The following is a 15,587-nucleotide window of genomic DNA, read 5'->3' as shown; positions in this document are numbered from 1 at the left end:
CCAGTAGCCACATGGTGGGTTGTATGTAATTCAACCTCATATTTGGCCTACATACATAGGCAAGGCAGATATCAGTTGATGACTCATTCCCTGTAACAAAAACTTCCCAGCTTGAACTAAAAGCACTGTTTGCCTACTGTCTACACAAACGTTTTTAGAGAGAGGATTGAGGGAAAAATGACAAAATAATTTTTTCTAGGGAGTGGAAAACTAAATAAAACACATTCTCTGTGGTAATAGATTGTTTGACCCTATTTTGAGTTGTTTCTTAGGTATGTGGTATGATCATACACCTCTACCTGCATTGAAGCTGGCTACTAAGATGCTACTTATTGGTTAATGAACTGTGGGCAGTAGAGTCACGTGTCATTTCCAGGAAGAATCTTAGGGCATCTGCAAGGTTTTCCACAGTAATGAGGGAAGCATATGATGAGATGGCTTCTCCATCAGCCTGGATCCTTGAGTGGCTGTGATAGGTCGGGTCCATTAACAGTCAGCACCAGACATGTGCTGTGGGAATGACATATTTCTCATCATTAGCTACTCACAGGATTTTGGAATAAGTTTTGACCAACATATTCCCTTTCTTAAATGTTAACTGAAGCAAGTGAGGACAAAGTTGAGTTAACTAAGATATGTGAACATCAAGAATGGGCGACAGAGGGAGACCCCATCTCAAAAAACAAACAACAACAAATAATAATAATATGGAGGTGTGGTATAAGAAATGGAAAAATGGACACAATAAAAGATAAAAGGTATAATTTAGTCTTAAAAGAGGATTTAGTAGATTATATATCATGCTTGGAGATAACCGTAGCATCTTTTCTGCTCTCCCAAATGACAGCAAAGTGTCCAATTCTAAGATGTTAAAATTAGAGACTCTATTACCTAGTCTCCCTTACTCTTTGGCTTCTGAGCATCCAGGGCAGCATGATCAAGACACTTCTTTCTTCTCTGCTTTCTCTGGCACTGTGTTATACCTGGAATGTATTCCTTTATGACAAGCAGTTCTCTAGTAGAGAGGACATTTAACAATGTCTGGAGACTCTTTGATTGTCTCAACTAGGATGCTACTGAAATCTAGTAAGAAGACTCTAAGGATGGTGATAAATATTTTACAATGTGCAGAATAGCTGCCCTCCCAAAATAACACTACACACACACACACACACACACAAACACACACGGTAGAGGGGAGAATTATCCAATCCTAACTGAATAGTGCCATGATTGAGAACCTCTGATCAATGACCACAGGTCCTTGTCCGGAGTTCCTTGTCCCTGCTACAGCTCACACTGAGCTCGATCTCCTGGAACTTTTAAGCTTGTTACAGGTAGTCATGTCTTCCTACTAATACTGGACTCTGTGTGCCTCAGCATCCCTCTTTGTTTCCTAAAGGCTAATTATGTCTTCATATGTAATCCATTTATCAAAGTCTGTTTAGCCCTTCATTGCATTGGCCATATTTGCTTGGATCCTGAATTATTAGAGTAATTGCCACCAGCAAATGAGCGCTTAACAAGGCTTTCTCAAATTGGGTTGCTCATATATTTGGTTAGATGACTAACTGCAAGTAAATGAGAAACTGCTAATCCTGGACTTTTGTTGCAGGTGAGGATCCCAGTATTGGGAGGCCATATCCCTGACGTAGGCTTTAGTTAAGGGCAGTTTTGGCATGCAGAATGGTTTTCAGATGTGCTAGCTATTCTGGCTATAATGGAGAGTTACAGTATGAGACAAACCTAAGCTATTTGACCACTCTAGTCAAAGCCTAGATGGGCAATGATATATTCAACCAGGTGCCTTAAAAATAATTCCTTAGTTTATGTACCTGATGAACAGACATGACTGAAGTTCAAGCTCAAAATGTGGTTTCCATAGTGAACATTCTAGTTGGGTATATGATCTTCCTAAGATTTTTTAGGCTGAATTTCAGACCATTGTTCAAAGGCTAGGAACAAGACTTGTGAGAGTGGCATATTTAAGCAGAACAAGAAATTTGATTGTGAAACATGAAATACCAATCTAACTTTCTGGAAGATGGAGGCAGATCTTTTTTTATATCTTTCGCAACTAGTCTCTCTATGCATAAGAATCCTTAGATGACCTCACATGGGGCAGGTATCTCCACAGTGATGCCTATTCCCAGCACAAGCTGCCACCATATTGTATCTAAAGCCCTAAATGAGTCTAATGCCAGAATGCCCCAGAACAGCAATTTCAAATTCTATTCAAATTTTGAAGAAACAAGATAAACACAAAAAGAATTTTAGAATAATGATAAATGTTGCCAGTAGGACCCCAATTACATTTGGGAATACGTTATAAAAGTGTTCAACCTAGGAATGCTAATTATAAAGCTGGAACTAATTAATTTATAAGTGTGTATTCACTCAGGATTTCAAATGTAATGTTTTAAGTCAAATTCTTGGGAGTATCTTCAATACATCTCTTCATTTTTAAATTGATACCTTGGATTCCATGGTGGTTTATAAACAATGAGATTGAGACACTGGAAAATTCACTGGCATATTATTTATAGTTTGCAGAACTCTGCGAACTCTCCTGTCCTTCTCCTACTCCCAAGTCTATTCACCTCCTTTCACTTTCCTGCTCCCCAGTAGGCCGGTCCACATTGTGTGCTAAGCCTACTCTGACCAAATTTCCCAGAGGTAGATTTGTAAAGAAGGTCCACTTACTTTACATGGCATTGAGAATTGTGCTAGCAAGGGATCTTTCAAAAAGATTGAGAATCTTTTTTGAAAAACTCTGCATTGGCTACCTTTTATAATATGGAAAGACTGAAGTGAATATATGGTACCTGTATTTTATATTAATTTATATTCCCTTTCAGGAAGAGTATCAGTGTACATCAAAGTTACAACTTAATTTTGGGATGATATTTTGTTGAATATATTTTATCTTGTGATGATTTGGTTAATGTCAGAACTTTGTGTCTCTCTTCTTTGGGTCAAGATCTCCTTTACAAAATAAAATACAACAACAAAAACTAAACAAACAGAGAGAACTCTGCAAACTATCCTGTATTCTTCCTCTTCCCACGTCTATTTACCTCCTTTTACTTTCCTGCTCCCCTGGCGTGTCATCCACGTGAACATAATTCTGCGGGTTCAGTTGTCCTGTGGCTTCTGGTAGGCTCTAGCCAAGGAGAGGCATCAGCCAGAGGGTAGAAAGTCATATAGTGCACTCTGAAACAGATCAAAGTATTCTTTATCAAAGATAAATTTGAGAATGAGAAATATGCGAAGGATTTTAAAGCAAATCCAAGGTAAAACCAGCCAATTTTTTAAAGGAAACAATTTCTTTCAAGATTTCTTTACCTAATTTCTAAAATTTTTTTATTTGTCTAGGAAACTAAAAGGCTATTACTATACTTCAGTCTACGTACTTTTGAGGATGTTGCAAAAGAAAACATTATATGGGAAATGTTGTAATTTCAAATAACCTCACAATTTAAAAAAAGAACAATGTTTATCATAGTGAAGGCCTGGAACCAACCCAAATGCCCATCCATGATAGACTGGACAGGGAAAATGTGGCACACATACACCATGGAATACTATGCAGCAATCAAAAACAATGAGTTCACTTCCTTTGTAGGGACATGGATGAATCTGGAAACCATCATTCTCAGCAAACTGACACTAGAACAGAAAATCAAACGCCACATGTTCTCTCTCATAGGTGGATGTTAAACAATGAGAACACGTGGACATAGGGAAGGGAGCATCACACACTGGGGTCTGTTGGGGGGGGGGTTGGGGAGGGACAGCAGAAGTTGGGGAGATTGGAGTGGGAAAACATGGGGAGAAATGCCAGATACAGGTGATGGGAAGATGGAGGCAGCAAACCACATTGCTATGTATGTACCTATGCAACAATCCTGCATGATATGCACATATACTCCAGAACCTTAAGTACAATTTAAAATATATACATATATATAATTAAGTTAAAAAAGAGCAATAAAAATCAACAGAATAATAATATAGAATCAAATTATTGCAAAAGGGAAAATCAGGAAAAATGATCAATTAGAAAATCTCAGTAGCATGAGCCAGAAAAAGTAATACATGAACATATTATTTGCAATGTTGAAATTATGCTTCTAATTGAATATAAAATGGAAAAAAGTAAAAAAAAATAGAAAATTAGAAAATGACAAAAATGTATCAGATATATATTTATCGGATATTTATTACCAGACCTAAAATTAACTGTGAACAGTTTCAAATGTCTGTCAACTTGTTGATGTATAAATATTCGGGTATGTCTACATAATGGATATAAATCAGCAATATATAAAATGTGTTAGTGCTGCATGCAACAAAGATGGATTTTAAAAATATGGTACTAAGAAAAAGAAGCCAAGCTCAAAAGATACAGTAACAAATACATTCATCTATAGGCATTTTGGAAGAAGTAAAACTATAGGAACAGAAAATAAAATAAAAATCTGTCAGCTGCTAAGGATGAGAATTGTATACAAAAAGGGCACAAAATAACATAATAGTCAATTAAAATGTTCTATAACTTGAGTATAATTATAGCTATTAAGCTACACATTTGTCAAAAGCATACATCTAAAATTGATTTTAATGAAGTAACCTATATCTCCACCTACCTGACTTTAAAAATTGGTTTCAAAATATTAATATAGGATTAACTCAATAATGATAGAATAAACATTTACAAATAACTATTTCCAAAAATAGGCACGTGCACAAAACAGTCTTGAGTATAAATCATTTCCAAATGTTGGGGGAAAGTTATATAATTCATATGGAGCAAACATAGTATTTTCTAAAAGACCATCAGTAGATAATAGCTAGTGTCTAACCTATAAGAAGGGAGAAGCCAGTTTTTGCTCACATTTAGCAACAATTGCTTAGCATAGTTTTGATAAGCTATGGAATATATATTTAGCTGTTAAGTATATAAATAAATGTTAATCAAAATGACAATATTTTTCAAAGTCTAATTTAAGTAACCTAAACACCAATATAGATAACTATAGATTCAAAAGACCTTACAAACAAGAAATAAAGTAAGAAGGCAAGATTAGAGAAAAAAAGAGTAAAAAAAAATGAAAAAGCCTCCAAGAAATATGGGATTATATGAAAAGGTCAAATCTACATTTGATCAGTGTACCCGAAAGTGATGGGGAGAATGAAACCAAGCTGGAAAATACTCTTCAGGCAATTATCCAGGAGAACTTCTCTAACCTAGCAAGGCAGGCCAACACTGAAATTCAGGAAATACAGAGAACACCACGAAGATACTCCTTGAGAAGAGCAATCCCAAGACACATAATCATCAGATTCACCAGGGTTGAAATGAAACAAATACTAAGGGCAGTAAGAGAGAAAGGTCGGGTTACCCACAGAGATAAGCCCATTAGACACACAGCAGATCTTTTGGCAGAAACCGCACAAGCCAGAAGCGAATGGGAGCCAATATGCAATATCCATAAAGAATTTTCAACCCAGAATTTCGTATCCAGCCAAACTAAGCTTCATAAGTGAAGGAGAAATAAAATCCTTTACAGACAAGCAACTGTTGAGAGATTTTGTCACCATCAGGCCTGCCTTACAAGAGCTCTTGAAGGAAGAACTAAAGATGGAAAGAAACAACCAGTACCAGACACCACAAAAACACACCAAATTGTAAAGACTATTGACACTATAAAGAAACTGCATCAACTAATGGGCAAAACAACCAGCTAGCATTAAAATGGCAGTATCAAATTCACACATAACAATATTAACTTCTAATGTAAGTGGGCTAAATGACCCAATCAAAAGACACAGACTGGAAAATTGAATAAAGTCTCAAGACCCATCAGTGTGCTGTATTCAGGAGACTCATCTCAGGTGCAGAGACACACATAGGCTCAAAATAAAAGAATGGAGGAAGATTTACCAAGCAAATGGAGAGCAAGAAAAAAAATGCAGGGATTGAAATCCCAGTCTCTGATAAAACAGACTTTAAATCAGCAAAGATCAAAAGAGACAAAGAAGGGAACAATGCAACAAGAAGAGCTAATATCCTAAATATGCATGCACCCAATACAGGTGAACCCAGATGCATAAAGCTAGTTCTGAATGACCTACAAAGAGACTTAGACTCCCACATAATAATAGTGGAAAACTTTAGCAGCCCACTGTCAGTATTAGACAGATCAATGAGACAGAAAATTAGCAAGTATATCCAGGACTTGAAATCAAATCTAGACCAAGCTGACCTAATAGACATCTGCAGAACTCTCCACCACAAATCCACAGAATATACATTCTTCTCAGTACCATATTGTACTTACTCTAAAATCAACCACATAATTGGAAGTAAAACAGTCCTCAGCAAATGCAAAAGAAGAGAAATCATAACAAAAGTCTCTCATACAACAGTACCATCAAATTAGAACTCAGGATTAAGAAACTCATTCAAAACTGCACAACTATATGGAAACTAAACAACCTGCTCCTGAATGACTATTGGATAAATAATGAGATGAAGGCAGAAATAAAGATTTTTTTTGGAAGCCAATGAGAACAAGGACACAGTGTACCACAATCTCTGGGACACATATAAAGCAGTGTGTAGAGGGAACTTTATAGCACTAAATGCCCACAAGACAAATGAGGAGAGATCTAAAAATGGACATCCTAACATCACAATTAAAATAATAGAGGAGCAAGATCAAACAAATTCAAAAGCTAGCAAAAGACACGAAATAACTGAGATCAGAGCAGAACTGAAGAATATAGAGACACAAAAACCCTTCAAAAATTAATAAATCCAAGAGCTGGTATTTTGAAAAGATCAACAAAATAGATACACTGCTAGCAAGACTAATAAGGAAGAAAAGAGAGAAGAATCAAATAGATGCAAAAACAAAATGATAAGGGGAATATCACCACCAATGCCACAGAAATACAAACTACCATCAGAGAAATATCTCTATGTACATAAACCAGTAAATCTAGAAGAAATGGATACATTCCAGGACACTTACACTCTCTCAAGACTATACCAGGAAGAAGTTGAATTTCTGAATAGACCAATAACAAGGTCTGAAATTGAGGCAGCAACTAATTGCCTACCAAACAAAAAAAGTCCAGGACCAGATGGGTTCACAGCCGAATTCTACCAGATGTACTTACACCCTCCCAAGACTACACCAGGAAGAAGTTGAATTTCTGAATAGACCAATAACAAGGTCTGAAATTGAGGCAGCAACTAATTGCCTACCAAACAAAAAAATTCCAGGACCAGATGGGTTCACAGCTGAATTCTACCAGACATACAAAGAGGAGCTGGTACCATTCCTTCTGAAATTATTCCAAACAATACAAAGAAATAGAATCCTTCCTAATTCATTTTATGAGACCAACATCATCCTGATAGCAAAAACCTGAGACACAAGTAAAAAAGAAAATTTCAGGCCAATATCCATGATGAACATTGATGCAAAAATCTTCAATAAAATACTGGCAAACCTAATCCAATAGCATATCAAAAGGCTTATCCATCATGATCAAGTCAGCTTGATCACTGAGATGTAAGGCTAGTTAAACATATGCAAATCTATAAACATAATCTATCACAAAAACAGAACCAAGGACAAAAACCACATGATTAATTCAATAGAAGCAGAGAAGGCCTTTGACAAAATTCAACAGTGCTTTATGCTAAAAACTCTCAATAAACTAGGTATCGATGGAATGTATCTCAAAATAAGAGCTATTTAGGACAAACACACAGCCAATATCATACTGAATAGACAAAAACTGGAAGAATTCCCCTTGAAAAATGGCACAAGACAAGGATGCCCTCTCTCACCATTCCTATTCAACACAGTATTGGGAGTTCTGGCCAGGGCCATCAGGCAAGAGAAATAAATAAAGCATATTTGAATCAAAAGAGACATGATTTTATATTTAGAAAATCCCATAGTTTCAGCCCTAAGTCTCCTTAAGATGATAAGGAACTTCAGCAAGGTCTCAGCATACAAAATCAATGTGCAAATATCCCAAGCATTTCAATATGCCAATAACATACAGAGAGCCAAATCATGAGTGAATTCCCATTCCCAATTACGATAATACCCTTTATGATAAATAGAATAGAATAAAATATCTAGAAATACAACTAACAAAGAATGTGAAGGACCTCTTCAAGGAGAACTACAAACCACTGCTCAAGGAAATAAGAGATGATGCAAACAGATGGAAAAACATTCCATGCTCATGATTAGGAATAATCAATATTGTGAAAATGGCCATATTGCCCAAAGTAATTTACAGATTCAATGCTATCCCCATCAAGCTACCACTGACTTTTTTCACAGAATTGGAAAAAACCACCTTAAACTTCATATGGTACCAAATAAGAGCTCACATAGCCAAGACAAACCTAAGGAAAAGGAAAAAAAAAAAAAAAAAAAGCTGGAGGCATCATGGTATGTGACTTCAATACATAGTATTGTGAAAACTGGCTAGCTATATGCAGAAAGCTGAAACTGGGTCTCTTTCTTACATCTTTTACAAAAATTAACTCCAGATGGATTGAAGATAATACCTAACACCGTAAAAACCCTAGAAGAAAAGCTAGGCAATACCATTCAGGATATAGGCATGGGCAAGCACTTCAAGACTAAAACACCAACAGCAATGGCAGCAAAAGCCAAAATAGACAAATGGGATCTAATTAAACTTAAGAGCTTCTGCACAGTAAAAGAAACTATCATTAGAATGAACCAACAACCACAAGAATGAGAAAAAAATTTGCAATCTACCCATCTGACAAAGGGATAATATCCAGAATCTACAAAAAGAAAAAGAAATTTACAAGAGAAAAACAACACCATCATAAAGTGGGCAAAGAATATGAACAGACACTTTTCAAAAGAAGACATTTATGTAGCCAAAAAACATATAAAAGAAACTCATCATCACTGGTCATTAGAGAAATGTAAATCAAAACCACAATGAGATACCCTCTGAAGCCAGTTAGAATGGTGATTATTAAAAAGTCAGGACACAATAGATTGCTTATTGCTCTGGCTAGGAATTCCATTATTATGTTAAATAAAAGTGCTGAGAGTGGATATCCTTGTCTTATTCTAATTCTCAAAGGGAATGATTCACCTTTTGTCTATTTAGAATCATGCTGGCTGTGGGTTTGTCATAGATGGCTGTTATTATTTATTGTATGTTCCTTCAATTGACTAGTCTGTTGAGGGTTTTTAATCATAAAGGGATGTTGGATTCTATTAAAAGCTTATTCCACATCTATTGAGATGATCCTCTGGCTTTTTAATTTCTTCATGTGGTGAATCACATTTATTATTTTCATATGTTGAACCAGCCTTTCATCTGAGGAATAAAACTTAATTGATTATGGTATATTAACTTTATGATGTGCTGCTGGATTTGGTTTGCTAGGATTTTGTTGCAGATTTTTGTATATATGTTCATGAGGGAAATTGGTCCTAAGTTTTCTTTTTGTGTTGTGTGTCTGTCAGGTTTTGGTATCAGGCTGATGCTAGCTTCATAGAATTAGCTAGGAAGGATCCTCTCCTCCTTAACTTTTTGGAATAGTTTCAGTAGGATTGGTATCAGTTTTTCTTTATATCTTTGAGATAAATCAGCTGTTAATCCATCTGGTCTATGGCTTTTTTTGGATGGTAGGCTCCTTATTACTGGTTCAATTTCACAAGTTAATATTGGTTTATTCAGGTTTTTAATATATTTCTGATTTAATCTTGAAATTTAGTTTTCAGAAAACCAACACTGTTTCACTTAACTTTTGTACGGATTTTTGCATCTCAATTTCATTAAGTTATTCTCTAATTTTAATTATTTCTTTTTTTTTCCAACTTTGGGTTGCTATGTTGTTGTTGATTTTTTGCTTTTTGTTTTTGTATTTTCTTTAGGTGTAAACATAGGTTGTTAATTTGAGACCTTCCTAATTTCATAATAAAGGTGTTTAGGGCTATAAACTTCCCTCTTAACACTTCTTTAACTGCATCCCAGATATTTTGGTAGGTTGTGTCCCCATTTTAATTAATTTCAATTTTTTTTTAATTTATGCTTTAATTTTGATTTTCACTCAGGAGTTATTCAGGAGGAAATTACCTAATTTTCATATATTTGTGAAGTGTTGAGAGACATTCTTGGTATCAATTTTTATTCTTATGTCACTATGATCAAAGTGTGTGGTAGGTATAATTTCAGTTATTCTTTTTGATTTATCGCTACAAGGAGAACTACAAAACACTGATGAAAAAGTTTGAATATAACACAAATAACACAAATGGATTGGAAGAATCAATGTCAACATAGCCATACTGCTCAAAGCAATTTACAGATTTAATAATATTTTTTAAAACTATCAACAATCCAACATTTGGTTCTATTTCTGTAGAACCAAAAAAGATCCCAAGTAATCAAAGCAATCCTAAGCAAAAAAAAAGCAAGTCAGAAACATCACATTATTCAACTTAAAACTGTACTATAAAGTTATAGTGAACAAAACAGCATGGAACTGGCACAAAAACAGACATTTAGACAAATGGAACAGAATAGAAAACTCAGAAATAAAGCTGCACACCTACAATTATCTAATCCTCAACACAGCTAAGAGAAACAAGCAATGGGAAGGGACTCCCTATTCAATAAATGTTGTTGGAATAACTGGCTAGCCATATGCAGAAGTATGAAGCTGGACTCCTACCTTTCACCATGTACAAAAATGACCTCAACATTTAAATGGATTAAAGATTCAAATGTAAGAATTCAAACTACAAAAATGCTGGAATACAGCCTAGAATATATTCTTATTGACATTGGCCTTGGCAAAGAATTTTTGGCTAATTCCCCAAAGCAATTGCAACAAAAACAAAAATAAACACATGGGACCCAATTAAACTAAAGAGCTTCTGAACCACAAGAAAAGCTATAGACAGAACAGATAACCTACAGAAAGGAAGAAGATATTTGCAAATTATACATGCAATCCTAATATCCAGAATGTATAGGAACTTTAAACACATCAGCAAGTAAAAAACAAATAGCCCTATTTTTTTAATTGGCAAAAGACATAAATGGACACTTCTCAAAAGAAGACATAAGCAGACATCCAGACTTACAAGGCAGCCAAAAAACATGAAAAAATGCTAAACATCACTAATCATCAGAGAAATGCAAATCAAAACCACAATGAGATACCATCTCACAGCAGAGAGAAAAGGCTGTTATTTAAAAACTCAAGCAACAACAGATGCTGAAAAGTCTCCGGAGAAAAGGGAATGCTCATAGACTGTTGGTGGAAATGTTAATTAAGTCCAGACACTGTGGAAAACAGTGCGGAGATTTCTCAAATAACTTAAAACACACATACCATTCAAACCAGCAATCTCATTACTGAAGATGCATCCAAAAGAAAAATAAGTCATACTACCAAAAAGACACATGTATTTTTATGTTGATTGCTGCACTGTTCACAAAAGTAAAGACATAGAATCAATCCAGGCATCCATCAATAGTAGACTGGATAAAGAAAATGTGATACATATATAAGCTAGAATACCATGTAGCCATAAAAATGAATGAATCATATCCTTCACAGCCACATGGATGGAGATGTGCTGGAGGCCATGATCCTAAGCAAATCAATGCAGGAACAAAACACCAAAACCTGCATGTTCTCACTTATAAGTGGGAGATAAACATTGAACACACATGGATATAAATAGGGGAACAATATATACTATGGCCTTCAAGAAGTTGAGTGGCGGTAAGTTAAAAAACTACCTATTACTACTATGTTCACTACCTGGACGGCATTTTCTGTACTCTAAACCTCAGCATCATGCAATATTCCTATGTATAATATCTGCATGCATATGTCAGTATCAAATGTCAGTATCAAAATAAAAGAGGAAACAAAAAAAAGTGACTCAAAAAAATAAACTAAAAGAAAAAAAAAACAGACAAGAATTCGCCTTACTCAAATATTAACACATCTCTATTTAAACTCCCTGCTTCCTAGAGGGGAAAGTAAATCTTCTCTTCGAAAAATTTACATCATGTGCAGCTTCTACATTTTAGACATCTGTCATACGTCTGGCATTCAACCAAAAATTATGAGATACAACAATGGGTCAAGAGAAAATGACCAGTAATCCAAAGAGAAATAATAACAATAAAAGTTAAGATAGATACACATACGATCCAACAAATAGATCAGGAGATAAAATATTCCAAAATAGTCATGGTAAATTTAAATAAATCTAGATATAGAAAACAGAGAACAAATTTTAAAAATAGATTAAAATGTGGAAAATATAAACAATTCAAAATATAAAACATTTTAAGTCCACATTTTATAGCATTTAATAACTACATTGTATAAACAAAATGTCTGATTATATTAAATTAAATTTTGATGAGTACATTTAAAAGCAATAAATATGACATAAAATGATTGAATTTGAAGAAAAATAAAAAGTGCCCAAACTGTAGTGAACAAAATAAGTAATATGAGTGTTCACCATAAGTTTTTGAAAATTTGTAGTCAACAAGAGAGAGGCTTTCAGATGCTTGACATTTCTTTACTTTGATGTTGAGTGGTGAGTATACCGATGTATATATGCTTAAAATTCATCAAGATATATATATTAATGAATATTATATATTTAAGCAAAGTGTAATACATTGTGTACTTGATTGACCAAAGTAATTTTAATGTGTAAGTAACAAAGTGAATAAGAAACACTTCGCTAGACTATTATCATTATTAAATAACATGTGGTAGGATTTGTACACAATGCAAAAACAGAACAAAAATTGGACCATTTATTGTAAAAAATAATGTCTTAATGAAGTCACACATTTGTAACTTGGGAAAATTAAATAAATTACAAGAGAAAATTTGTTGCATTTCAGTATACTCTCCAATTTAGTAAGCTTATTCTTTATTATTAGATCATTTTCTAGCATGAGATTTAAGTATGAGTAACATAAACTACTTTATATTCAAGAAAGATAACTCGGTTTTAGATACTGGATGGGAATGGAAAAATGATACAGATAGGTGGGGAGGTTAGATAATTATCTACAATATTTAATTTGCACTTAATAAAATAAAAATAAATAAAAATATCGATAGGAATGATTTTAAAAGGAGAAACTTAAGAAATATTAAGACATTTGCATCAATCAATTTTCATTATCCATTATTGAAAATGAGGAAGAGTAAGTAAAAGAAATAAAATAACAACAACAAAAATTCTTCCCGCCTACCCAGTATTTTCCTCAAGAATATGAAAAGCTGGTATTTGGGAAGATGATATATTTACTCGTGGAAATGCATATGAGAAAAACAGATTTAAGGAGAACAGTTTTGATGAGTTGAGTAGATATACTAAACTTAATGTTTGTGTAACATCACAGAACATATGCTTGTGAATAGCTGGATATAACAATCTGGAATTAAAGGGAATGATATGAGATAAATATGGAGATCTGGGACACCAGAATAAAAATCATCTTAATACCAACAAATAGCAATTGCTAGATACCAAGTACTGTTCTATGTGCCTTGTACAAATTAATCTCATTTAATCTCCACAATAATAGAATGAAGTAGATAATATTTACTATTCATCAGAAGAGAAAACTGAGACACAGAGGTTTAAATGACTTGCCCAAGTTCACAGATCTTGTAATTAATGGTGGTAGGATTTATACCCAAGAACACTGCAGGAGGACGCAGGCTCTGACATACAGTATGTACTGTTTCTTCTTCTTCTTCTTTTTCCTCCTCCTCCTCCTCCTCCTCTTTTTCTTCTTCTTCTTCTTCACACATATATATACATATTTATATATTTTAACTTCTGCACTACATATACAGATCTTTTAGGATTTTTACATAGGTATACACATGTCATGGTGGTTTGCTTCCTCCATCCCCCCATCACCTACATTAGGTAATTCTCCTAATGTTATCCCTCCCCACTCTCCCAACACCCTACTATCCCCCCTAACCACCCACCCACCAAAAGACCCCAGTGTGTGATGCTCCCTGTGTCCATGTGTTTTCATTGTTCAATACACACTTATGAGTAAGAAGATGCAGTTTTGGTTTTCTGTTCTTGTGTCAGTTTGCTGAAAATGACAGTTTCCAGCTTCATCCATGTCCCTGCAAAGGACATGAACTCATCCTTTTATACGGCTGCATAGTATTCCATGGTGTATATGTGCCACATTTTCCTTGTCCAGTCTATCATCAGTGGGCATTTGGGTTCATTCCAAGTCTTTGCTATTGTACACAATGCCTCAATGAATATACATGTGCATGTGTCTTTATAACAGAATGATTTATAATCCTTTGGTTATATACTCAGTAATAGGATTGCTGAGTCAAATGGAATTTCTATTTCTAGATCCTAGAGGAGTCACCACACTGTGTTCCACAATGGTTGAACAAATTTATACTCCCACCAACAGTGTAAAAGTGCTCCTTTTTCTCCACATCCTCTCCAGCATCTGTTGTCTCCAGATTTTTCAATGATTGTCATTCTAACTGGTGTGAGATGGTATCTCAATGTGGTTTTTATTTGCATTTCTCTAATGACCAGTGATAGTAAATATTTTTTCATATGTTTGTTGGCTACATAAATGCCTTCTTTTGAAAAGTGTCCATTCACGTCCTTAGCCCACTTTTTGCGGAGGTTGTTTTTATCTTGTAAATGTGTTTTAGTTCTTTGTAATTATGGATATTAGCCCTTTGTCAGATGGGTAGATTGCAAAAATTTTTTCCCATTCTGTTGGTTGCTGGTTCACTCTAATGATTGTTTCTTTTGCTGTACAGAAGCTCTTAAGTTTAGTTAGATCCCATTTATCTATTTTGGCTTTCGTTGCCATTGCTTTTGGTGTTATAGTCATGAAGTACTTCCCTATGCCCATGTCCTGAACAGTATTGCCTAGGTTTCCTTCTAGGGTTTTTATGATGTTAGGTCTTACGTTTAAATCTTTAATCCGTCTGGAGTTAATTTTTCTGTAAGGTGTAAGGAGGGGGTCCAGTTTCAGCTTTTTGCACATGGCTGGTCACTTTTCCCAACACCATTTATTAAACAGGCAGTCCTTTCCCCATTGCTTGATTTTGTCAGGTTTGTCAAAGATCAGATGGCCATAGATGTGTGGAGTTACTTCCAAGGCCTATGTTTTGTTCCATTGGTCTATATCTCTGTTTGGTACCAGTAACATGCTGTTTTAATTACTGTAGCCATGTAGTATAGTTTGAAGTCAGGTAGCATGGTGCCTCTAGCCTGTTCTTTTTACTTAAGATTGTCTTGGCTATGCAGGCTCTTTTGTGGTTCCATATGAAGTTTAGGTGTTTTCTTCCAGTTCTGTGAAGAAGATCAATGGTAACTTGATGGGGATAGCATTGAATCTGTAAATTAGTTTGGGCAATGTGGCCATTTTCACAATATTGATTATTCCTAACCATGAGCATGGAACGTTTTTTCATCTGTTTGTGTTTTTTCTTATTTCCT

General features: G+C 34.8%; 1 long non-coding RNA gene across 1 annotated transcript in view; it reads right to left on the bottom strand.

Moving 5' to 3' along the window:
* LOC128930003 (uncharacterized) overlaps positions 1-15,587 on the bottom strand; it is an 89,779-nt gene that overhangs the window by 44,880 nt on the left and 29,312 nt on the right. The window contains exon 2 of the long non-coding RNA XR_008477457.1: positions 3,078-3,213. This is a non-coding gene — a long non-coding RNA (uncharacterized LOC128930003). The remainder of the gene's footprint in view (positions 1-3,077; positions 3,214-15,587) is intronic.

Source organism: Callithrix jacchus, chromosome 2 (assembly GCF_049354715.1).
Source record: "Callithrix jacchus isolate 240 chromosome 2, calJac240_pri, whole genome shotgun sequence".
Lineage (NCBI taxonomy): Eukaryota > Metazoa > Chordata > Mammalia > Primates > Cebidae > Callithrix > Callithrix jacchus.
Note: the sequence above shows the minus strand (reverse complement) of the source record. Positions and strands in the feature narration are given on the sequence as shown.